General features: G+C 47.9%; 1 protein-coding gene and 1 long non-coding RNA gene across 2 annotated transcripts in view; both read left to right on the top strand.

The window, feature by feature from the left end:
* The window catches only part of LOC144807700 (uncharacterized), a 53,294-nt gene extending 32,958 nt beyond the window's left edge, over window positions 1-20,336 (top strand). Inside the window, exon 4 of the long non-coding RNA XR_013606387.1 lies at window positions 19,744-20,336. This is a non-coding gene — a long non-coding RNA (uncharacterized LOC144807700). The remainder of the gene's footprint in view (window positions 1-19,743) is intronic.
* Window positions 1-26,939, top strand: part of LOC144805579 (uncharacterized) — a 483,457-nt gene that overhangs the window by 330,440 nt on the left and 126,078 nt on the right. The gene's annotated exons all lie outside the window — the stretch shown is intronic.

Genomic DNA, 26,939 nt, shown 5'->3' with positions numbered 1-26,939 from the left:
AGGCCCGACCGTCAGCAATTGAGCCCACACTGTGGCCGGCTGGACCACAAGCATAAGCTCGAACAGGGTGTTCGACACTAGAGTAGTTGTTGTCCCTCATGGGCCTCTGACACAGAGTAGTCAGAAATTCAGCGGCTAAAAGCCCAACACAGGCTCTCCAGGAAGCCAGTAGATTCAGACCCTGTTGTGTTAGGAATTTGGCAAATGCAACCTTGAACGGGCTGGTTGGCAGCACACAATCGTCCAACTGGGCCTCAACAATCACGTTGTCGTAGAGTTTTATTTTCTGCCTTGAACTGTTGGGAGAGTCTGGGTGGGGGGGTCCCTCAGACTAGCTGGTCCTGCTGGATGGCTTTCCGGCCCGCCCTACAGATACCGGATATGTGTCGGACCTTGCTTCTTCCAGGGCAGCCTTGTCCTCCTGCTGGATAGTCAAACTCCCTTCCCTTTCTTACCAGGCAGGCAGGCTTCTAGGCAGACTTCTAGGCTCTTCAGGACAGGTACACAGCTTCTCCATTAAGTAATACAGCCTGCAGGTGATGTCCCTTCAACTTAGATAAACTGTCAGGCTGACACCATCCCTGGTGGCACAGCAGGCACCTGAGTACTTTGTAGAGCACATTATTCCTTGGTAACAGAGGACTTTAAACTAGGGTATAAAAGAGGGATATATGGTCCCACTTGCATACACAACTGGCAGGCAGGAAATGTGGTTTACTCTGTCGCACTCTCACATTGCATTTATGCTACGCACACCAACACCCTAAACACACACTTGATGTTAGCGCAAAGTCTGTGCACAGGCATAGAAATGGAGCATTACATGGGTGTGTCAGCAGGACGCCACTCCACTGACCATGATGCAAAGATCACCTCATGCTATTGATCCTTACAACAGGGTGCATTGCCACCACCGCTCTATCTGGTAACAGGTCACAGGACCGGTCCAAGACCTCTCATAGTCCCTTGTTAGAAGTTGCATAGTACTGATGTGGCAGAAAAATATCATGTAATTGTTTTTTTTTTACTTTGTGGTAGATTTACCCCAGTAACGTGCAGTCACAAGTTTGACCCCATTGACTGGGGAGTTGCCACGTGGAACAGATTCTTCTGCCTGTCAAACCACAGGCCATTCACTATTTCTTTTTTTTTTTCCCTTTAGATAATTTATTGATAAAAAGCGGCAACACATTGATACCTTGTTGCTTCCATTGCTCAGCATTCAAACTCTACATTAGCTTGAACTTGAATTGCAGTTTCTCCGAGAGCATTGTTTTTTTTGTTTTTTTTGAAGACCTTTATTGCATAGATGGTAAATATCTTACATGTTACATTCAGCGGCTCTCAGGGGCCAGCCGGGCAGAAAACAATCGGGTAAACCTATGGCTAGATGACACAGCCATTTAGCCGACAACCCGGGGGTCCGGCGGCGATTCTCATGTGGGTGTATATGCAGCCATCCGATGTGCAGGTATTTTAGCATTAGATCTTGTATTTTTGTCTTACGTTGTAGAGATTGCCTTGCAGCGATCACCCAGCATTAGTGCCATGATAGCAATCCCCCAATTCCCCGCAAATAGCCGAATAGTCAGTCGTAGGCAACCAATAGCGGGGGGGGATCTGCAACAGATGGTTTACCAGATCCGTGACCGTAATGCTGACTATGAAACGACTAGGTGTACAGTAGTATAGCTCACTGAGGCATAGTGGTAGGTGGTTATGTGCGGCAGGGTGAGTCTGCAGCCGTTTCAGGCAGGCCTCAAGTGTCTGGTAGTATGGTGTCTGCGTGGTCTCCCAGCGTTGGTATTGGGAGGTCGCAAGAGACGCAGCGATATCTGATAGGCTGTGCAGCGGGTCTCTTGTTAACATGGGTGAGGGTGTGTGCAGAGTCGTATCTCTCTCAATGTGTAAGTGTCACCGTGGCTCCGCATGGTATGTGTAGCTCAAGATCAATAAGGTATCGCTTCTTGTTAGTGACATGCTGCATCTAACGTCTTCCTTTGTGTGAAGAAACGGGTCCGGTCAGGGAACACGACCAGTTAACAAACCATTCCCTATGCCTACATCTTGGCAGGGAAAATCTGGGGGGCAGGGCCAGTAAGGAAGGGGTAGTGAGGTAACGGGTTTTTAGGAACCCGCTGGTGTCAGGGGATAACACCCGAAGACCTCTGAGTTCCCTTGTTCCGGACCACAGAAACACGTAGTCTTCTAGTCGCAGTCAAAGATCAAGTTTTATTGGTAGCTACCAAGTAACACGTGTCCCAGAAGTACACCACACAGAGAGTAGGTTCTTGGGAGACCGTTTTTACAGAACCAGCCGTCTCCTTATATATCAAATATATGGCTTCAAGCAAGAATTCTTGAGTTTATGGTATGGCAACACACATATTTCTACAACAATACAAAGAGCGAAGTCATGTAAGCAAGCCCATATTTTAGATGTCCAGTTTGCTGATAGATTACCCAGTTGGACCGGGAACTCCCATCAGATATCGATGAACCACCAATAAAGGAAGGTACAACCCAGCCCTAAAAAGGGCCATAAACAAGATACGGGGACAGGTGCGTGTTTGAAGGAAACATGGGCTGTATGTAGTGAATGGTTCGTGGAATGTTATGCGTAGATGCTATCGTATTCGGCCACTGGGCGAGGAGCCGCCTAAACAGGTTTGGCCGAAGACAGTGGAGTCAGTTGGGACAGGTCAGGGGAAAGTCACGAAAGGTGGACGTGTCTATTTGGATCAAGCTCGACCTTTAATTGACTTATCATGAGGGCAAGATGCAAGATGGATGCCGTTCACAAAATGGAGTTTAAGGGATGGGACGGAAACTGTGATTTAGGGGTGTTGGCAACCCTCGATTGTAACGCAAATACATAGGAATGATGTCCTAATCATTATCGGTTCGTAGACATTAAAATCGTCTCAGTACGTTGAGGTTTCGTGACACGGGTATTGGACCTCGATATCGGGAAAACCACAGGGTCCGGATTTTGGGAACCACAGACCCTCCTTTTGCCCTCATATAAGGCAATAACTCATGCTAATCTGAGTCCAAATCGGTATGAAGAAATTCGTGGAGATGTTGCTGGAGCATCATTCTGTTACTCAGCTCGTCCTGTGACACAGGCTTCCGTACACACGAGGTAGCACAGAGGCCACATAGTGCAGGAGCACACTGTATACACAAGCAAAACATGAACAGAAGTGCCAAGATCATCCCAATGAAAATCAAAGTTTTCCATCCCCAGGCAGTGATCAGTTCCCAGAACCACCCCAGCAGGGACCAATCCCCTTTCTCAACGTGAAGGGAACCAGATATTTCGTGTAGTTTGGAGATGGCCTGGTATACTGTTGGTGCGTTATCAGGGATGAAAATGCAGCAACTGGATTGGATGACTCTACACACACCACCACGATCGGCGAGTATAATGTCTAAGGCAATTCGGTTCTGAAGGGTCATAAGTCGATCCGACTGAAGCTCTGTTGTCAAATTGCCAAGTGCTCCGGCCGTTGTAGTCACGGCGGATTCAACTACCCTCGCTAACTGGCGAATATTCCTGCTGTTCACCATAGGCCCCCAAAATGGCAGAAAACCCTTTGCGAAGTCAGCGAATTCCTGACCCGCGGTGTCGTCTTTACTCACGACACCTCTAGCTGTCCTTGTCCGGTGGTAATCTGCTCGGGCCGTGTAGGTAGGAGGCAGCAGAAATGAAATAAAACATGTACCTGAGAAATCAGGGGGCAACCACGTGTAGGCTTGGTCGTGGCAAACGAAATACGTGCCTTTAGCTGCCAAGAGTATCGGGGAAGTTCGGGAAGCAAATACATATGTTTCCGTGCAAATGCTCTTTCCTAACTGTGCTGTGGGGTTCCTACCAATACCCTGTAAGCATAAGTGACCTCGGTGGGGAACTATCCAAACTGGGCGAGATTTCTTTGCTGCCTGGCTCTTGACCAGGTAAACCCCATGTTTGGTCTCGTTCCAACGGGAGTAGGGACTCAGTTCATCTTTGGGCATTGTCAGATAGGTGTCGATATCCCTACTCATGTTCCTTATCCCTGCGATTAGCGCCTTGTTACTGGAATCGCTCGCAGCGGAACGGGTCGGGTATGGTTCTAGGGCGAATAAGAACATGGTCTGGAAAGCCCACAGAGAACCATAGTAGCTAAAGGGCAAAATGAAGTATGGGATCCCCTTATCGGTTGTGTGTGGCATAAGTCCGCATATCCAACAGTTTGACGTGTTCATTATGGACTGGTGTTGGTGTAGAAGCTGGATGAAAGAGTTGTTTACAAATTCGAGTCTTCGGGCAGACTCGTGTTCAGGTAAAGGGTGAAAGTAGTGTGGAGAAATAGTGGGAGGAGGTGGTGTCTGGGTGTCATTCGAAAAGGTAACTTTAAAAACGAATAGCATATAACTAGTAAAAAACACAAGTGTGCTACATAACATTAAAACACATAATATCAGGAATCTTCTTCTGGACAGTATCGTGCATAACTGTTTTTCAAAGTTCGTGAGTCTGACAGGTCTCTCTACCCTTGGAAACTCCATCCTTTAGTTGCTGCCCGCGGTGGTTGATTGATTCTCCCAGGGAGCGCGCTCTGCTCAGTCCGGGGTAACTCCCGTGGACAAATCAGAACCGTGGACCTAGAACTTCCCAGTTGCACTCCCCAGACTTCAACCGCGACCCTAGCAGCAGAACCGGATGGCGGTTCGAAAAATCAAAAATGAGCTAGTTCCCTTGGGACGAGAGAGCTGAAAATTCAAAAATAGTTCTTAGGGGGAAAAGAAAATTACATTAGATCACACTTTTATTAGTTCTTTTGTTTAGACCGCAGGTCGTATCGTCGTTTCCCAGGTACGGTGTGATCTTCAAACAGCGTTTCAGGTTCAGTAGTGTCCAATTGCATAGATGGTGACACAAGTCCTTGCAAAATATGATCACTCTCCTTTTCGGTACTAGTTTCTTTCAAACGGGCATCGCTGAAAGGGATGAAGCGAGGTACGGATTCTGTCTCAGAGTCAGCAAGTCCTTTGTTGACCCACCGGTCGTATGGAAGGGGTAGAGGGACCCGTTTGCAGTGGGTCCCATGTACCCAGTTTTTCTTGCCTTCAACCCGAACAGCAGATCTTGTTGAAAGTAGTACTAGGTGCGGTCCGGTCCACCTCGGTTGTCCGTTGTTGGTGCGCTGAAAATTCCGCAACAAAACCCACGAACCGGGTTCGATGAGGTGACCTGGATCGTCAGAGGCTGGTGGAGAAGAACTGTGAACCTGTTGGTGTAAAACACGGAATTTAGTTGTCAATTCGCACAAATAGTCAAGCAGTACGGGGTGCTCTATCTCGCTCAGTTTCTTGGGTCTTGGCACGCCCCAGACGTTGGCTGGGCGGCCAAACACGATTTCATGGGGGCTAAGTCCTAACCTGGAGTGGACAGTCGTCCTGGTTGACAAAAGTGCTAGAGGCAAGGCATAAGACCTGTACTGGCTTGGATTTTGGCTAGTTTGAGTTTTAGAGTGCCATTGTAGCACTCTACTAATCCAGCTGATTGGGGGTGATTTGCAGAGTGGAATTTTTGGTGTATGCCTAGACACTCACACACTCTCTTCATCACGCATCCTACGAACTCACTTCCGTTATCACTCCAGACAATTCTAGGCATACCGAACCTAGGGAAGAACTCTTTGACAAGGGCTTTGGCAGTCGATAAGGCGGTGTTGTCCTTAAGGGGGTACGCTTCCACCCACCTTGAAAAGGCGCAAACAACAACGAGAACGTATTTCAGGTTGTTGCACCTCTCCATGTGGATGAAATCTAGCTGCAAAACCTCGAACGGGTACGTTGGAGGCGCAAAATGACCAGCTGGAGTTGGCGTTCCCCTACCGGGATTGTACTTCAAACATACCATACACTTTCTGACCACGTTTTCTGCGTACTTTGGGATATTGCTATTCTGCCATACTGGGGCCAATAGTTTACATATTCCTCTCGAATTGATGTGTGCCATTCCGTGAGCCATCGTTACCACAGCAAGTACGTATGCATTAGGTAGTAACCATCGCTGGTGTTCCGATAGTTCGACCCAACAACCATTCGCATCCAATCTACCTGTGCTTTCTCTCCATTCATTCATCTCGTTCTCAGTGGCCTCGGCTTGTATTGATTTTACGCTTTCAATGGTGTCCTCACACATTCCTACATCAGCAATCCATCTAGCGGGACCCATGACATACATCCGACTCATTGTGTTCCTTGCAGTTCCTTTCGCAACCTCATCTGCAAATGCATTTCCGCGGCCAACATCATCCTGAATCTTTCTGTGTGCACTACATTTTATAATGGCGACTTGTAGGGGCAAGGTGAGTGACTCAAGGAGCTCATTGACTAGCTGGCCATGTTGTATCTTTGCACCATGGGACGTAAGGAACCCACGTTCACTCCATAATCTCCCAAAACTGTGAGCCACGCCAAAGGCATATTGGCTGTCAGTGTACACATTCACTCGCTTTCCTTTCGCCAGCACACATGCTCTAGTAAGCGCTATCAACTCTGCAGCTTGTGCAGAACTGTGGGGAATGCGTGCAGTCTCTACAATGGTGTGTAACGTCGTTACGGCATATGCTGTAGTCGTATCACCATTCGGCAACTTGAAACATGAACCATCAACCCATAGAGTATCATTGCATTCGGGAAGGGGAGTGTCCTGTAAGTCTACTCTCCCTTTTGTCTCTTCCTCTGTCCTGAAACAGCAGTCATGCTTGTCAATCTTGTCTGTCTCTGTCGGGATGGGTAATAACGTAGCGGGATTGAGTGTATCACACCTCTTTATATGGATGTGACTTGCTAGCAGGGTAAGTTCGTAACTGGATAGTCGAGCTCTAGTAAGGTGTTGTGTCTTTGTCCTATTTAGTAAAATGTCTACTGCATGCGGAACCATAACGATCAGAGTGTTATTCATGACTAATCCAGCAGACTGTCGAATGCAGACAGCTGCTGCGGCTGTTGCTCTTAGACAACTTGGCAGTGCCTTAGCCACTGGATCCAGAGTTGCAGAAAAATACGCGCATGGGCGCTGTTTGTCCCCAAAGAGTTGCATTAAGACTGATAATGCACAACCTTCTTTTTCGTGGACATACAATGTAAAAGGCTTACTGTAGTTGGGGTTTCCCAACACAGGAGCCGAACACAATGCATCGCGCAACTCGCGGAAACTCGTCTGACAATCTTCAGACCAAGGCATAGGTTTAGGCGTGTCTTTGCGGAGTAGTGACAGTAAGGGTTTGGCTAGTAGTGAGAAATTCGGTATCCATTGTCTACAGTACGATGTAATGCCCAAAAAAGCTCGGACACCTCTCTGTGTCCTTGGGGCACTTAGTTCTGTGATTGCCTGTATTCTTTCTGGTGTCAGTCTCCTTCCCTCCTTCGATAAGATGTGACCTAGGTAGGTTACTTCTTGTCGACAAAATTGCAGTTTTGAAAGGGAGACTTTGTGCTTCATGTCACATAGGTGACGTAATAGCGACAACGTAGCTTCCTTGCAAATCTCTTCAGTGTCTGCAGCGATCAGTAGATCGTCTACGTACTGAATCAATGTTGACCCATCTGGCAGTACAATTGTGTCTAGTTGTGTTTTCAGAGCCTGACTGAATATTGATGGACTTTCGCAGTAGCCTTGAGGAGCGCATTTGAAGCGGAAGCTTCGTCCTCCTAAATAGAAGCCGAAAAGGTCTCTACTCTCTTCGGCGATCGGGATGCTGAAGAAAGCGTTCTTCAGGTCAATCACCGAGAACCAAGCTGCTGAAGCTGGAACCATTGTCAATAAAGCAGTAATGTCGGGGACGACTGGAAACTGCGGTATAACTACCTTATTTACTTCTCGGAGGTCAATCACAAACCTATACACAGGGGGCTGTGAAGGATCAGTACGTTTCAAGACCGGTAAAACTGGACTGTTACAAATGTTTCCTGTTGTTTCCTCGATAACATCTTTATCGATTAAATCATAAACGATCGTTAACAATGCCTGTTCGCAGTCGTTAGAAATTTTGTATTGGGGAATACGTGGCAATCTGACGTTTGCTTTCAAAGTTATGACATACGGTGCTATCTCTAAACGACCTACATCGTTGGAACCATTAGCCCATAGTATATCTGGAAGTGATGACAATTCGGTTGGGATACCTTCTTTTGACAAGTACATTGGAGAAATGACTTTTCTTCCTAAAGTAAGCTGTACTCCCGAGGGAGAACAGTACAAAGTCGCGTACAACCTCTTTAGCAAATCCAATCCTAACAAATTTTCACCTGATTTTCAAATGATACACTCAATCCCGCTACGTTATTACCCATCCCGACAGAGACAGACAAGATTGACAAGCATGACTGCTGTTTCAGGACAGAGGAAGAGACAAAAGGGAGAGTAGACTTACAGGACACTCCCCTTCCCGAATGCAATGATACTCTATGGGTTGATGGTTCATGTTTCAAGTTGCCGAATGGTGATACGACTACAGCATATGCCGTAACGACGTTACACACCATTGTAGAGACTGCACGCATTCCCCACAGTTCTGCACAAGCTGCAGAGTTAATAGCGCTTACTAGAGCATGTGTGCTGGCGAAAGGTGAATGAGGGGTGCTTCTAATTCACAGGGGCCAACAAAAAGGGAAACTGGACTAGAGATCGGGTTTCTAACAGGGGCGCCAGAGAAGCCTACTGAGACATTCATTTCGCCAGACAAAGGTGCGCCAGGAAGTTTTGAGTGCATAATAGAACTTTTTGTAGCACCAGTATCCAGCAGAAATGGCTCTGACACTCCTGAGGTAATTACCTCGACATAAGGTCCATCCTGATCTACTGGAACTGAAACAACTCCCTCTCTTTGTCCGTGGCTGTCCTAGCGATCGTTACCCTCATTGTCGTGTTCGGTGTAATAGTCGTCAGCATAGTACTGAGCTGACTTGGACGATGAATTACCCTGTTGATCAAAGCTATTCATGGATTTCTGAGGTGGAAAAGAAGTTATATTCTGAGTGAAATTTCCACGGCCTCTACCTCTAGAGGCATGCTGAACACCTCTTCCCCTTACACCTTGTGCACCGTTTAAACGTCGTGCAAGAGCCGGACAATTACCCCTAAAATGACCCTCTTCTTTGCAATACGCACACTGATTCGGGCCATACGTAGGACGCTGATGGGAAAGCTCGTTTCCTCGCGCGTCTCTAGAGTACTGCTGATTCTGTTGATAATTAGGCTGGCTAGCTATACGAGGCTGATAGGCCTGTTGGAGAAGAACTTTAGTTTTCAAATCTTTCGTCTTTTTGTCTGCCTTGTCTAATTCGTCTTTACGCCTATTTTCATAGTACTGGGCTGTTGTTAGAATCTGCGCTGACGTAGAGACAGCCCAAGCACTTTCTGAGTCTTTTAGTTTAGCACACAATTCAGGAAGCAAATTGTGTACAAACTTGTCTACAAACAGTCTTTGGCCACCCTCGGTAGCCATATCCTGACCACTATGGTCAGTGAATGTTTCCTCAAATCTCGTAAAGAAGTCAGACACATGCTCGTCTTTCTTCTGCTTGCACGCGGATAGCTTGTCCCAGTTTACACGTACTTCAGGCATAATTGTCTTCATGTATGCAATAATTCTACCAGGAAGTTCAGCTATTAACGGCTCAGGCTTGAAACCACCGACTTGTCTAGCATCTGTAGTCGCAATGTTTGCCCATGAGTCACCTAATTCTTGGTCATGATCCGTATGACGTATCTTACTCCATAAAGGATGTGGAACAATGTTCCCGAACAACATGTCTATATCCGCTAAATTCATTATACATGAGCTTGCAGTTTGGGACAACTCCTTATAATACCCAGTCGGGTTTTTACGGGGATCGGGTAGTGTCTGCTTGAGTGCTAGAACTTCTGATCTTTTCCAGGGGACATGTACCCATACACGCTGGAAATGAGGCAGAACCGGTGGAACTGCGTTTGCATCACCTTCCCTCCAAACCGGAGGAACCTCTCTCATAGGGTACTGTCTCGCTCTTTTCCTACTATACGTACCACTGTCAGAGGATGACCCAGAATTACCACCTGTACTTCGATGTGATAATAATATCTCTACTGCTCTTTCAACGTCGGGACCAACTATCATACCCTCCCCAAATTTAAATCGTAACCTACACAACTCCTGCAGGTTGCTCTTCTGACCATTATCTTCCAAATCCTCACACAGGAAAACACACATCTGCTCAAAGACGTATCTTTGCGTTGGTTCATCCCATTGACGGAAAACGTTCATGACAGACTCTACATCATATCTCGCTGTATCCATAGCCCAATTTCGTGCTAACTTATTCAATGTTTCCCTTTCCTGGTAATCAGGCATTTGGCTTCGTAATTGTCTTCGTTCCGTGTTAGGGGTCGTTTTAGGCGACCGAAAAAGTGGTGAAGGAAAGTTAGTAACAATGCTGGCCATTTTATGCCAGACGGAAGGTGAAAGTGGAGGAATAGCTGGTAGTAGAACAGAGTCACGCAAAGCAGAAACAGAAATGTTCGTAGAACGAGTATCAGAGAGACTAGAAGGTGCGGTAGGCGAAATTTTAGAAGGAACGGTAGGAGAAATAGATGTGATCTGTGAGCCTTGAGGAGGCTGTGCCAAAGAAACAGGAGCCAGCTGAAGAGTAGCCGGTGAGTGCGGTAAAGGAGCCTGTATTACAGCTACCAAAGGTGCAACGAACGGTTGCGGAGGTGCTGTGGCATTTTGTGCATAGGGTGGCGGAGAATTTAATAGGTGGGACATTAATGGATCCTTCTCGGATCCTTCCTTTTGACCTTGTCCCTTATTTTGGCAACATCGGGTAACATTTATCTATCGCTAGTTTCTTGCTCCTAAGCATCTGTTCGCTCTCCTGCTCTTCCTCGTTATCTCTGTATGCCAAGGCAGCTTGCACCATTGACATACCTCTTTTATTCTTTTTGGCTAATCTTATTTCTTTCTGTTTGGCTTCCTTGCGCCATAAGCGGAAAGAGTCAAACATCGCCGGCCGGGCTTTCTTCTTGAACAATTTGACCTCTAAGTTATCTAATATTTCTTGGTCGAAACTACCATATTGGGGCCATTTTAAAACACCATCCTTGCGGGTGTATTTTATCCATACCTCGTTATATGTTATAGGACCTACGCCGTGCTTTACATAGAGCTCATACGTTGGAGTTCCAATTGGAGGGACCGGACAGGAATCCTCCAATCGGGAGTCCTTACTACAACCAAGACAAAACAAGTTTCCAAGTTTGCTAAAACCAGGCATCTTCGCTCACTAGTCTAGCTTCAAACTTCAAAGGATTATCTGTTACGATATTTCTCGTGAATACACGAGTCCTTCGGCTTTGGGGCTTGCAAGTTCCAAATCAAGTCGTATCTCAAGGATACCAAAAACTAAGAACAAACTAAGGACTAGGAGACGCTCCACTTATACTTAACTGAAGTATTTGAAGATCGATGACGTCGCTAGAAGACTCGTCTATCGTTTCGCTCTACCAAGGATCACTGGGTCCAAAACAAGGCGATAGTCAGGACAGCAGTCCTTCGTAGCCGTCGGGACGCGGGGAACCTCGCAGCAAAGACCTTCGGAACCACGTCGACATACAGGGGTCGCTGAAGTGGCTGGCCGTCCTCCGGAATTTTCACACGAAGCTCCTCACGAACATCTGGCTTGGACCGTCACCGCTTGATATCGCCCCACGTTGGGCGCCAACTGAGGTAACGGGTTTTTAGGAACCCGCTGGTGTCAGGGGATAACACCCGAAGACCTCTGAGTTCCCTTGTTCCGGACCACAGAAACACGTAGTCTTCTAGTCGCAGTCAAAGATCAAGTTTTATTGGTAGCTACCAAGTAACACGTGTCCCAGAAGTACACCACACAGACAGTAGGTTCTTGGGAGACTGTTCGTTTTTACAGAACCAGCCGTCTCCTTATATATCAAATATATGGCTTCAAGCAAGAATTCTTGAGTTTATGGTATGGCAACACACATATTTCTACAACAATACAAAGAGCGAAGTCATGTAAGCAAGCCCATATTTTAGATGTCCAGTTTGCTGATAGATTACCCAGTTGGACCGGGAACTCCCATCAGATATCGATGAACCACCAATAAAGGAAGGTACAACCCAGCCATAAAAAGGGCCATAAACAAGATACGGGGACAGGTGCGTGTTTGAAGGAAACATGGGCTGTATGTAGTGAATGGTTCGTGGAATGTTATGCGTAGATGCTATCGTATTCGGCCACTGGGCGAGGAACCGCCTAAACAGGTTTGGCCGAAGACAGTGGAGTCAGTTGGGACAGGTCAGGGGAAAGTCACGAAAGGTGGACGTGTCTATTTGGATCAAGCTCGACCTTTAATTGACTTATCATGAGGGCAAGATGCAAGATGGATGCCGTTCACAAAATGGAGTTTAAGGGATGGGACGGAAACTGTGATTTAGGGGTGTTGGCAACCCTCGATTGTAACGCAAATACATAGGAATGATGTCCTAATCATTATCGGTTCGTAGACACTAAAATCGTCTCGGTACGTTGAGGTTTCGTGACACGGGTATTGGACCTCGATATCGGGAAAACCACAGGGTCCGGATTTTGGGAACCACAGTAGGGGAGGGTTTCGTCACAGGACCTCATATGCGGTGGCGGTTGTGGGGCAGGGCCTAGCAGGGCTTCTCGCCACGTGAAGTGCGCAGGTCAGTCGAGGCAAAGGCTGTGGCTGGTGTGTGGCGCTGTGTGGGCGTCCGGTGCAGTGCGTAGTATAGTAAGTGCCTATAGTCGTTAGTGTATATCTCAAAGTCCAGAGAGGCGGGTGAGCGGGGTAGAGGGGGGCAGGGCCATGTCAGCTTCCGGTGTTAAGAGGTGTTGTAATGCATCGGTACGAGTGTGTCTCAGGTAACCCCCTGCTCCTGGCAGGTGCGTCGGAACGCCTTGAGGAAGTCTTCCCAGAGCTGAGCAATAGGGAACTTACGCAATCCCGCTGTTTCCTCGCGGAGAAGCACCGTGCCTTCCGCTCGCGCCCAGTTGGTAAAGGAGGCGCGCCAGTGCTGTGCGTGAGGGGGGGTCGCTGCCTTCCAATGCTTGGTAAGCAGACGTTTGGCCGTTATGAGCCCCATGTCCCAGAAGCGCGTCTGCACTTTGGTAAGTTTAGTGCGTTTGTATAGCCCCAAGATGCACGCTTCCCACGTGTGCGGTACCTGCTCGCCAGTGCTGCGTGTGAGCAGCGTTATAACTTCAGTCCAGTACATGTTTACATTGGGGCAATGCGACAACATATGCAAGAGGTCCGCTCCGTTCAGAGAGCAGCGCGGACAAGCGGCATCAGTGGTTGTGAAGTACCTGTTTATCTTGTCGGGTGTCAGATAAGCTCGGTGCAAGATGTAGAATTGAATTATTCTAAAACGGGGGTTGTGTGGGATGTATGTCGGTCCGGCTAAGATCATCGCCCATTCTTTGTCAGTCCATGCTTGTCCTCTATCCATCGCCCATTTGTCCCGTAGCGGCAATGTAGACGGTTGCGAGTGCATTAGTAGGGCCTGCGCTAACCAATGTATGACATGTGAGCCATCTCCCATGACGTGGAGATACTGCATAACGCTGTGCATCGGCAGTTCGTCCGTCATGTCGCCCCAAGACTGGGTGAGTGTGCGTAAGAGGGACGCATGCAGTAGGAACTGGCCAGCTGGGATTTCCGTGCTAGCGGCCAGGTCCGCAAAGGTGAGTAGCGTTCGGTCAGTGTAGAGATCTCCCAGAGTGTCCACACCCGCCTGTGTCCAGCTAGTTAGTCGAGTCACAGTTAGTGCATCCACTGGCCCTGGAGTACCCAGAATAGGTAGTATCAGAGCGTATGGCGTCGTCGCCCGGGTGAGCCGTAAACAACGCAGGAAGCATCTGCGCGCCACCGCCAGGTGTAGTTGTAAGGGGCAGGGAGTCCGGGTTATCGGGTGGAACAGCGTGCAGATTTGTGTTTGCGTCCAGGCAGCAGTGTCCGAAGCAGTATCTTCGAGGTGTTTGCCGCTGAGCCACCCCGTCACCCACTGCATCTGTGCCGCGAGGTAGTATAGCTCCATGTGAGGGACTGCTAGGCCCCCCTGCTCAGTTGGCATATAGAGCTTGGTCAGCGCTACGCGGGGCCGGCCCGTGTTCCAGATGAGACTGCGTAGCAGAGTGTCCAGGTCACGGAATATTTTATTTGGTACGTATGTGGGCAGATTGGCAAAATAGTACAGCAGTCTGGGCAGCACTATCATTTTAGTAAGTGCTATGCGGCTCGGGACGTTTAGAGGTAGGGTGTTCCAGAACTTGATCTGTGCCCGAATCGAGGCGATGGCCCGCAGGAGATTCCCCTCTAGGATATCCGTCGGATTCCGATATATTCGGATCCCAGGTATTGGAATGTAGTGGGATGCCATTGCAATCTACCTCCGCCCAGACGCACGTCGCATTCGGGCGTGTCTGGACTAAAGGAAAAAGCCCCCGATTTGGACCAATTAACTCGCAGTCCAGACATTTCTTCGAAGGTTCGGAAGACGTCAGCCAGGGAGTCAGGGATGTTAGTTATGTCTCTGACGTACAGCAGCAGGTCGTCTGCATATAGTGACACTGCGTGGAGGCCATCTATTAGCGGGATCCCCCATTCAGGCCCCTGAGTCCTGAGGATTGTGGCCAGGGGTTCCATGGCCAAGGAGAACAATAGAGGCGACAGGGGGCAGCCCTGTCTGGTGCCTCTCCGAACCCGAATAGTGTCCGAGAGCAGCGCGCCCGTGCGAACTCGGACCGTCGGTTTGTCGTACAGCAGGCCCACCATGGCTTCGTAGCCTCCTCCCAGTTGGTACTTTTCCATAACCGCTCCCAGGTAGGGCCACTCGACCGAGTCAAAGGCCTTTTCAAGGTCTAGTACCAGGCATCCTGCTCTGGGCCACTGATGGGTGGCGTATTCCTGTATACGGAATAGGCGGCGGATATTGTGGGAGGTGTGGCATGTCGGAACAAAACCGTTTTGGTCCTGGTGCACCAGGCGGGGCACATAGGGGGCCAGTCTCCGGGCTAGTGTGGAGGCCAGTATCTTATAGTCCGTGTTTAGCAGCGCCAGGGGACGTTAAGAGCCCATCTGCGTGCAGTCCTTGTCAGGCTTCGGGATGGAGATCAGGGTTGCTTCATTCAACGATGCGGGTAAGAGCGCATCTTCCGCTGCTGCGGCGTACTCGCTCAGAAGCCGCGGAATGAGTATATCCGCGCCTGCCTTATAAAATTCGGCCGGAAGCCCGTCCGGGCCAGGGGATTTGCCGTTAGATAGGTGAAAAATTGCTTCGCGGATCTCGTCAGGGTCAAGCTAAGCTCCTAGTTCGTCCTGTTGTGTGGTAGTCAGGTGTGGCATGAGCAGAAGGGAGAGATAATCAGCAATGTCCGAGCGTGTGCGCAGCAGTCGGGAGCGATATAATGCTTCGTAGTGGTGAGTGAATGCATCGTGAATCTGATGTTGCGAGTACAATAGGCCCCTCCCTTCCGCGTGTATCGCCGCCACTGGGGATGAGCGGGATTCCTGTGAAATCAGCCAGGCCAGTAACTTGCCAGGTCTATCACTTAAGTGATGTGTCCTCGCCGAGTGCGCTGCGTAGTTAATGTCCCGGAGCCGCTCCAGTAGGCTTGCATGTTCTGCGCACGCCCCCTGCAGTGAATCAGCGCTACCGTCAACTGCCTCCCCTTCCCCATCCAGTAGGTCGGATTCTTTCCGGGTCAGTTCACTTTCTAGTTGTCGCCCCATGTGACCCTGTGTCCTCAGGCAGTGTCCACGGACCACTACCTTGAAGGCGTCCCATTCCACCTGGGGGGAGGAAGCCGTGCCCGCGTTGTCCTCAAAGTACTAGGAGGTGTGTGTAAGGAGGGATTCGCGGAAAGCCGCATCAAGCAGGAGCGCTGGTTGTTGTCGCCAGGTGGGAATGGGTGGGCGCGGGCGGTCCCAAGCTATGGATAAAAAGTGTGGGTTATGGTCTGAATGCGTGCGGCCCATGTATAATGTGTCAGTCACTAGGGGCAGTAGTGCAGTAGTCGCCATAAATCTGTCCAGGCGGACATGTAATTCATGGGCGCCTGAGTAGTATGAGTAGACCCGCGTCCCAGGGTTGCGCGATCTCCAAACGTCATGGAGATCCCACCGGTCAGCCCATTCCAGCAGTGCCTTCGTGGCACCACGCGTTGGAGCGCCTATGGGGGGCGGGAATGAGCGGTCCAGTGTTATGTCTAATGCGCAGTTGTAATCTCCCCCCAGTAGCCACGGGACCGCGTGCCAGGACGCCATCGTCGCGGAGAGGTGCATCAGGAAGTCTCCCTGATCAGTATTCGGGGCATACAGCGATGCCAGCACTATCTGTTGGCCATACAGTCTTCCTTGCACTACAACAAACCTGCCCTCCTGGTCTAGTGCAGTGTCTGTGACTGTCCAGGGGATCCCAGGGCGGACCCATATCAGTGCGCCGCGTGCATATGAGGAGTAGGTGGTAGCATAGAGTTGTCCGCGCCACTTGCGATGCAGTGCCAGTACCTCTGTCTTATTCAAGTGTGTTTCCTGAAGGAGTGCAATGCCTATCTTGTGTCTTTTTAGGTAGGAGTAGATCTGGTAGCGCCTAGCTGGTGTGTGCATTCCCCTGATGTTCCAGGTGCATATCCGTACCTCAGACATAGCGCTTCAATGTGTAAGCTCCTCCAGCTCCCCTGCTCGTGAAACTCCCAAGCAGCGCCTCCCGCCAGGCCCAAAGTCTCGTCCCCAGCACTAGTCCGCTCCAGGGTCTCAGTATGGAGTGTGACGAACTCCAGTGGTGTAGAAGGGTAGGGAAAAGGGGGGGAACATAAAGCCTCAGCATGGCAACATTACCTGAAATGCCAAAAGGTCGGCTGCACAACATGTCGCCGTCCAAACTCTCAAATGAGCTCGTAAACTATACAGTTTTAGGGGTTATCTTGTGACGTATTGTATAACAATTGCAATTGCAGTGTAGTTCAATGGGAGCGTAGCAGCCCTCCCGGGTAGAGTAGGGAGGCCATCGCTGTCTGGCAGTTGCCCGGATCTTGTCTCTCAGGGCGAAGCCGGCAGTACTCTCAAGTGGCAAGTGGTGGGGGCTATGTCTCCAGGAGCAGATCTCTTTCCCCGGATGGCTCGGGGAGCGCCAGCCGGCGCGTGCAGTATCACAGAAAAGGCGACCCCTACGCAGCAGTGTGCAGTGTGATCGCGCGTGTGCGGTGGTCACAGTACCTGGCCGAAGTTCGGGGTCTCAAGGAGAGCAGGGTTCAGCAGCTCGCAGTCGTGCAGGCCCTCGCTTGCGAAGGGGGTCCGTGGAGCACTCGTGTAGTCCTGGTCGCTCCAGTGCACAAAGGCGGGAAACCGCCCCGGCCAGCTCAGCCAAACAGGTTGGCAGTTTGTGGGGTGACGTCCGGCAGGTCGTCCGTACGTTGGGAGTCTGGTAAACCATAGATCGCTTCATCGTCGCTCTGGAGGGGCGTCGGGTTAGCGATCGGGGCAGGGGATGGAGCCGGAGAGCTGCTGATTTCCGCCACGCTGCGGAGAGCATCCTGTTGTCCTTGCATCTTCTCGTGCGCAGATGGGGAGTGAGCCGGTGTTCCTCGAGCTCCGGGAGGAGTGGGAGCTCTGCGTCGGCGGCGTCTCCGAGCCCCTCGTGTGCGTTCCATGGTGGCAGTCCCGTGCGCTCGTCTAGGCACGTCAGGCATGTTCTCGTCAAGCCAGGCCTCAACTTCATCAGGGTTCACAAAGAAGTGCGTCCTATCTTTCGCCACCACCCGTAGTTTGGCAGGGAAGAGCAGCGAGTATTGAAGGCCAGCTTGTCGCAATCTTCTCTTCACCTCTAAGAAAGAGTGTCTCTGTCTTTGCACTTGCACTGTATAGTCCGGAAAGAACATTACCGTAGTGTTGTCAATTCGGATCTCCCCCAGCTTCCTGGCTTCCCTCAAAATCGCATCGCGGTCTCTGTAGTTCAGGACTCGTAGGATGATAGGTCTAGGGTTCGAGCCAGCTGAGAGGGGTTTCGTGGGTACTCGGTGAGCACGTTCCACCACGAAGTGGGGCGATAGTGTGCCTTCCGGCAGCAGGTCACGTAGCCAGTCCTCCACTCTCAGTGTAGGGTCCATCCCCTCCCATTTCTCCGGGATGCCCACCAGGCGGATGTTGTTCCTTCTCGCCCGCCCTTCAGCATCCTCTGCGCGTTCTTCCAAGAATTCCACCCGGTTGAGGAGATTCTGTATGTGCCTGTCAGACTGGGTCACCGTCGGTTCCATCGTTGCCACCGTGCCTTCCAGCGTTGTGGTGCGTTCCTGCAGTTTCTTGTGGTCAGCTCTGAGGTGCGTCAGGTCTATTGCCACACTGTCTTTCCTCGTTTCTAAGGAGGTGCGCGTCTGTTGGAGGGACTCCTCCATTCTTTCCATAGCTGCCAGGACCGAATCCAGTTTCGACGCCACGTGGTCGGCGTCCATCTTGGACGAGGTCTTCGGCGTTTTCCCCTTCACCGATGTGCTCCCCGTTCCGGTGCGTGTCATAACCCCTCCAGACATGGGGCAGGCGGCGTGCACAGGTAGTGCCAGGGGCTCAGGTCGTGTCCTTCTGAGGAAGCACCGGGGGGCAGATGATCCGTTGGGTCGCGACCGTCGTGTGTCCGGTGGTTCAAGTGGATAAGGCACAGTCTATAGCTCCGGGCCTTTCGCGCAGCAGTTGAGGGCCAAAGTGTGCACCAGTGTATCTCAGGGGTGGGGGGAGGGGAGAAGCAGCTTCCCACCCGGTCGTCTTGTAGACTCCTCAAGCCGTTCCTGCGTGGCCAGCAGTCAGCAAGTGCCCCTTGCCGCGTCGGTTGCGGCTGTTAATGAGCGCAGGCCCCGCAGGACATGCCATTCACTATTTCATAGTGTATTTCTGCTTTTATTTAGCACTAGTTTTAAGCAGGGGAGGGAAGGGGAACGAAATTTCTAACAGAGGGAAAATTGTGTGTTTCCCCCAGGTAGTACAAAACAGCATAAGTCTTCGCTGTTTTTGCTGCACCCAGAGTCTTGTGCGTCTTTTCAGTCTAATTTTCCTATCTGGAAAAAAATTGTGTCCTGTTTTTCTGCACCCGGTACATCCAGGTGCAGAAAAACCTAACAACTGATAATCAGGTGGAATAAAATGAACACATGAAAGTACGCCTTAATTTCTTTGCCCTCGATTCATACTCTGAACCATAGTTGAGGGATTGGTCTAGGCATAGTCCTCGCAATACACAATAGATTTGCGTGAGGCAGAGACCAGAACTCCAAAGTCAGGATACCACGTACAAGTAGGTGGCAACTCAGGGCAGGGGAAAAATGCCTTTTGTCCATGGAGGGGAAATACCCATCCCAGAAATCTACATTACAAATTAATTAATTGTATCCTTTTTTAAATATCTGTTTGGTGCCAGTGCATATGACTTTAATTTCTGCCTTTTGGATTTTATGTCACAAGTCCATAGGGTGCATGTATCCTTTGTGAGCTTAATAAAATGTTGAAAATTCTACAAATCCTCACTCCTACATTCACGTACTCTCAGGCTACCATTCCACACTCTGCTCTGTCTGAAAAACAGCTCAACATTTTCAAAATTCTGCATTGATTTGGCTTGTAAATTATATTTTTGGAAACCTACATGTTTTAACTATTTAATTTTAATACTATAGGTGATTGAAATTACTGACGAAGAAAGCAAGATTTGCACTAGGCAACTGAATGTCAGTGCCATAAGAAGGATTATTTTGAAAAACTGAAGGACATCCAGCATTCTACGTTTAAACAATTTCCAAAGTCTAGGTGTGGCGAGGAAGTTGGAGCTGAGGAAAGTACTATACCTGTAAGTGAAGTCTCTAATTTAGCATTTCATTAACCCAGAGCAAAGCCATATCTGTGCACAGAATAACGTTCATCTAAAACATCATGTAATTCCAAAGAGGAAGCACACATTGCATAAAAGAACGCTATAACAAAAGGTTTCTTCTGCAAACCATCAAAGAAAATTTGCTGGGAGAAGACTCCGAAGCTGACATTTTAACAACCAAAAGATTGGAAAATCACCTTTGTTCAACAACCGTTTTTAACCAATTACGCAAGTCTGAGACTATCTGCCTCTGGATAGAATACAAAGACCCACTCTGCTCACTCTTGCGAAAACCTTAAAAATTCACCACTTTATTGTGTTCATGACCATCTCAGATTGTTTCCTTTTTATTCTGTACTGTTCTGTAATTCTATGTAAATCGCGTCAACATTCTGCTGTGCATGCGTGATATGTAAAACTGTTAAAAATAAAAATGGATTAAATGAGCACCGTTGTGCTATAGGTAATTAAATAAATCCTCGTCTTCAGAAGTACAAACCTTAACCTTACATCAAACAGAAAGGGTAAAAGGAACTGATGTTCTGCGACTGGTGATTCACAATAGTACTGTGCACGTTCGAACACCCTCAGTTACTGCCATTACGTCAGTTCAAAAAGGTACTTATCAGTTTAATCATTAAATATCAGACTAACACCTTATCACTGCATTACTAAGAACCTACACAAATAGATTTGAGAAAAACTTCAGTCACAAAATAAGTTATTGCCGGATAGGCTATAACCTAAAGACTATTATCTGCTAGAAACATTTCGACAGGTGTTACAGGGCTGTTTCCTGACATAGTTTGCTCTATTCAAGCGTTAAGAAGATTACACACAATTTATTTTAGAGATAAATGCTGAACATTATCTAAACAAGCCCGACTCTAAAATCGGATTCACTCTTACCATGGCATATAAGCAAGAGAAAACTAAATGTAGAGATATTAACTCTAGGAATACACCTTACAAAAACACGGACTGTGAGAACAAATTCAGTGTTCAAGCCCGCCTCAATCTGGGCGGGCAAATTAACCGATGTTGGGGAAAAAAGTTACCTGTGCCTAAAAAGATACAGCTATTCATCTCATCTCACAGAATTTGACAGAATGCACTCTGGGAAAAACCTCTCTCAGTGCTCTGAATGCCAAAAAAGTTTCAGCCGTAAATCTTATCTCACTGAGCATATGAGAAGCCACACTGGGGAAAAACCTTATCAGTGCTCTGAATGCCAGAAAAGGTTTTGTAACAAACCGAGCCTATCTCGACACGCATTAACCCACTCTGTGGAAAAACCTTACCAGTGCGCTGAATGTCCAAAAAGTTTCAGCCGTAAATCTTATTACACTGATCATATGAGAATCCACTCTGGGGAAAAACCTTATCAGTGCTCTGAATGCCAGAAAAGGTTTTGTAACAGACCGAGCCTAGCTCGACATGCATTAACCCACTCTGTGGAAAAACCTTATCAGTGCGCTGAATGCCAGAAATGTTTCAGTGACAAAAGAGGACTCACTCTACATACAATGACCCACACTGGGGAAAAACCTTACCAGTGCTCTGAATGCCAGAAATGTTTCAGTGACCAAAGCTGTCTCAATCGACATACAAGAACCCACACTGGGTATAAACCTTTTCAGTGCTCTGAATGCCCGAAATGTTTCAGTTACAAAATCAGACTCACTGAACATATAAGAACCCACACTGGGGAAAAATCTTTTCAGTGCTCTGAATGTCAGAAATGTTTCATTGGCAAAGACAGGCTCGCTCGGCATACAAGAATCCACACTGGGTATAAACCTTTTCAGTGCTCTGAATGCCAGAAATGTTTCAGTTTCAAAATCAGACTCACTGAACATATAAGAATCCACACTGGGGAAAACCCTTATCAGTGCTCTAAATGCCCAAAACATTTCAAACTTAAATCACTTCTAACTGCACATTTGAGATTCCACACTGGGGAAAAACCTTATCAGCGCTCTGATTTCCAGGAAAGGTTTTATAACAAACAAAGTCTTTCTCGACATGCAATAACCCATTCTGTGGAACAACCTTATCAGTGCTCTGAATGTCAGAAATGTTTCAGTATAAAAAGTAGTCTCACACGGCATAGAAAGATCCACGATGGGGAAAAACTTTATCAGTGCATTGAATGCCACAAATGTTACAGTGAAAAAAGCTGGCTCATTCGGCATACAAGAACCCACACTGGGGAAAAACCTTATCAGTGCTCTGAATGCCAGAAATGTTTCAGTGAAAAACGCCTTCTCACGGTGCATATAAAAACCCACACTGAGGAAAAACCTTTTCAGTGCTCTGAATGCCAGAAAAGTTTCAGAGACAGAAGAAGTCTTTCTCAACATACAATAACCCACACAGGGGAACAACCTTATCCATGCTCTGAATGTCAGAAATGTTTCATAAACAAATTCAGTCTCACTCAGCATATAAGAACCCACACTGGAGAAAAACCTTATCAGTGCTCGGAGTGCCACAAATGTTTTAGTGTAAAAGGCAATCTCACTCAGCATATAAGAACCCACACTGGGGAAAAACCTTATCAGTGCTCTGAATGCCAGAAATGTTTCAGTGACAAAAGCAGTCTCACTCAGCATATAAGAACCCACACTGGGGAAAAACCTTATCAGTGCTCCGAATGTCAAAAATGTTTCAGCCATAAATCTCATCTCACTGAACATGTCAGAATCCACACTGGAGAAAAAAAATTATCAGTGCTCTAATTGTCAGAAAAGATTCAGAGGTAGAGATGGTTACAAGCGCCATAAGACAACACACCATCAAAATAATTCAGTGCTCCAAATGCCAGAAAAGCATCAACTTTAAACTTCATCTCACTCTGAATGAGCAGACGCATCCAGGGGAAAAACATTACCAATGCGGTGAATTCCAGAAATTCCTATTTGATAGGCACAGCCTCACTAACCATTGACTTCCTTTTGGAGGCTGTTGCGACATACTGTGCATACACGCTGATGGATTCGATTGGCAACGATCCAGCATGCAATGCATCACTCAAGTTTTTTGCTTCTCCCCGTGATGTTTTTTTTTTTCTCACTTGTATTTTTGTTTCTTTTTTAATAGACATTCTTTTCTTTTTGCCCCTTTCATTTCCTCGTGACCCATTTTTTGAGAAGAATGAACTTATTTCTGTCTCGGATGAATTTGAACTCTGCATTCTTCTTATGTTTCTTTTCGTGCATTGACCCGATCAAGGGAGGGTGTATTGAGGATACGGTTCTGCCTGCACACATTGCTATGTTAGCATAAGTGAGTTAGTTGCTCAAACACCATTTTGCTGCTTTTGCACATAACACTACATGTCTCTGTTTTTATAAAGACAAACTGCTTGCTTTTCCTTCACATGAGAATGATCTGTTTTTCACATCTCTAGACTCACACTGCGGCCTCAAATCTGCACAAAGTGTTCAAGGTTAAAATAACAATGTGTGCTGTTGATGCAGGTTGATCGGCCAACGCTCTAAACACAACACGAACACAGCTGCTCCTTTCTGAAACTCAGGTGCTTTTAATATTGCACTGCATGCATGAGACTAGCACTTGGAAAAAACCTTGGATTCGACAAAGAGCTGTGCTGATCTGGGATGTGATTCACTTCACCTGACTTTGGAGGTATGGGGTTCCCCGTTTTAACCTAGAGGTCTTCTATTATTATAATACATAGCTCCTAGCCAAGGGATGGTGGTACACAAGGCGCTATAGACCTGGTTCCACTATCATTATAATAGGATTTCTCCCTTTGAATTTTATGGAATTGTAACAATGCTGATTGTATTGATTTTATGCATCTTTTTACTTATGTCCGTAAAGATACTGCATCTTAGAGCACGTAGTTGAAATAAGCATTTTAAACTATACCGTGTCTCTGATTACTCACGTTGTGGACATTTATGAGAATAAAAACAAAAGAGTGTTCTTAATGCCCACTATTCCTGAGAGGTCCCAAAGTCTCTTGTTCTGGGTTGTCTAATCATTGGTAGCTTTGCTGTAGTACCGAGAATGAATGAGGCACTGTTGCTAGTCGGATAGGGCTTCTGGGCACTGAGGTGGGTTTTTGGTACACCACAATACACTGAGGTCCTGGTTTCCTGCGCATAGTTCTGCGCATGAGCAGAATCCCCGCAACAAAAGCAGCTCTAGAAACAATGCTTGGACTAAGAAGGGTATTTTCAGCTAACTTTAGGGATTAGTGATAAAACCTATGAACTCAACACACTTAGACTGACTCCCTGCAAGAAGAACTAATTTAACAAGCACACACTGGTGAATAGTCACAGCTGATTGTGGTGTTTGGTTGTTTTCTACAACAGTAATGATTCAGTGACAGCGGTCAGAGAACAGTTTCCAAAAGCAAAGTGAAAGGAGAAGAATGTGAACTGTCACTCGGATATATTGCTTGCAGTACACAACATTTAACACCCAAGCCCTGACGCGGAACAAGTGAAAGGATCAGAATGAGAGCTGCGACTCTCCGTGTTAATGCTTGCAGTGCACTGCATTTACCACCCAGGCGCTGACATGGAAGAATGAAAGGAGAAGAATGTGAGCTGTGACTCTCAGGGTTAATGCTTGCAGTGCACTGCATTTACCACCCAGGCCCTGACATGAAAGAATGAAAGGAGAAGAATGAGAGCTGCGACTCTCTGTGTTAATGCTTGCAGTGCACTGCATTTACCACCCAGGCCCTGACATGGAAGAATGAAAGGAGAAGAATGTGAGCTGTGACTCTCAGGGTTAATGCTTGCAGTGCACTGCATTTACCACCCAGGCGCTGACATGGAAGAATGAAAGGAGAAGAATGTGAGCTGTGACTCTCAGGGTTAATGCTTGCAGTGCACTGCATTTACCACCCAGGCCCTGACATGAAAGAATGAAAGGAGAAGAATGAGAGCTGTGACTCTCAGGGTTAATGCTTGCAGTGCCTGGCATTCACCACCCAAGCCCTGACGTGGAAGAATGAAAGGAGAAGAATGAGAGCTGTGACTCTCTGTGTTAATGCTTACAGTGCACTGCATTTACCACCCAGGCGCTGACATGGAAGAATGAAAGGAGAAGAATGTGAGCTGTGACTCTCAGGGTTAATGCTTGCAGTGCACTGCATTTACCACCCAGGCGCTGACATGGAAGAATGAAAGGAGAAGAATGAGAGCTGTGACTCTCGGGGTTAATGCTTGCAATGCACTGCATTTACCACCCAAGCCCTGACATGGAAGGATGAAAGGAGAAGAATGAGAGCTGAGACTCTCAGGGTTAATGCTTACAGTGCACTGCATTTACCACCCAGGCCCTGACATGGAAGGATGAAAGGAGAAGAATGAGAGCTGAGACTCTCAGGGTTAATGCTTGCAGTGCACTGCATTTACCACCCAGGCCCTGACATGAAAGAATGAAAGGAGAATAATGTGAGCTGTGACTCTCATGGTTAATGCTTGCAGTGCACTGCATTTACCACCCAAGCCCTGACATGAAAGAATGAAAGGAGAAGAATGAGAGCTGTGACTCTCTGTGTTAATGCTTGCAGTGCACTGCATTTACCACCCAAGCCCTGACATGAAAGAATGAAAGGGGAATAATGAGAGCTGTGACTCTCTGTGTTAATGCTTGCAGTGCACTGCATTTACCACCCAGGCCCTGACATGAAAGAATGAAAGGATCAGAATGTGAGCTGCGACTCTCAGGGTTAATGCTTGCAGTGCACTGCATTTACCACCCAAGCCCTGACATGAAAGAATGAAAGGGGAATAATGTGAGCTGTGACTCTCAGGGTTAATGCTTGCAGTGCACTGCATTTACCACCCAGGCCCTGACATGGAAGAATGAAAGGATCAGAATGTGAGCTGCGACTCTCAGGGTTAATGCTTGCAGTGCACTGCATTTACCACCCAGGCCCTGACATGAAAGAATGAAAGGAGAAGAATGTGAGCTGTGACTCTCAGGGTTAATGCTTGAAGTGCACTGCATTTACCACCCAGGCCCTGACATGGAAGAATGAAAGGAGAAGAATGTGAGCTGTGACTCTCAGGGTTAATTCTTGCAATGCACTGCATTTACCACCCAGGCCCTGACATGGAAGAATGAAAGGAGAAGAATGTGAGCTGTGACTCTCAGGGTTAATGCTTGAAGTGCACTGCATTTACCACCCAAGCCCTGACATGAAAGAATGAAAGGAGAAGAATGAGAGCTGCGACTCCCAGGGTTAATGCTTGAAGTGCACTGCATTTACCACCCAAGCCCTGACATGAAAGAATGAAAGGAGAAGAATGAGAGCTGTGACTCTCAGGGTTAATGCTTGCAGTGCACTGCATTTACCACCCAGGCCCTGACATGAAAGAATGAAAGGAGAAGAATGTGAGCTGTGACTCTCAGGGTTAATGCTTGCAGTGCACTGCATTTACAACCCAGGCCCTGACATGGAAGAATGAAAGGATCAGAATGAGAGCTGCGATTCTCCGTGTTAATGCTTGCAGTGCACTGCATTCACCACCCAAGCCCTGACATGGAAGAATGAAAGGAGAAGAATGTGAGCTGTGACTCTCAGGGTTAATGCTTGCAGTGCACTGCATTTACCACCCAAGCCCTGACATGGAAGAATGAAAGGAGAAGAATGTGAGCTGCGACTCTCTGTGTTAATGCTTGCAGTGCACTGCATTTACCACCCAGGCCCTGACGCGGAACAAGTGAAAGGATCAGAATGAGAGCTGTGACTCTCAGGGTTAATGCTTGCAGTGCACTGCATTTACCACCCAGGCCCTGACATGAAAGAATGAAAGGAGAAGAATGAGAGCTGTGACTCTCTGTGTTAATGCTTGCAGTGCCCTGCATTTACCACCCAAGCCCTGACATGGAAGAATGAAAGGAGAAAAATGAGAGCTGACACGGTGCACTGCATTTACCACCCAGGCCCTGACGCGGAACAAGTGAAAGGATCAGAATGAGAGCTGTGACTCTCAGGGTTAATGCTTG

Source organism: Lissotriton helveticus, chromosome 1_2 (genome assembly GCF_964261635.1).
Source record: "Lissotriton helveticus chromosome 1_2, aLisHel1.1, whole genome shotgun sequence".
NCBI classification, from domain to species: domain Eukaryota; kingdom Metazoa; phylum Chordata; class Amphibia; order Caudata; family Salamandridae; genus Lissotriton; species Lissotriton helveticus.
The sequence above is the reverse complement of the archived record's forward strand: the minus strand, read 5'-3'. Positions and strand labels throughout refer to the sequence as shown.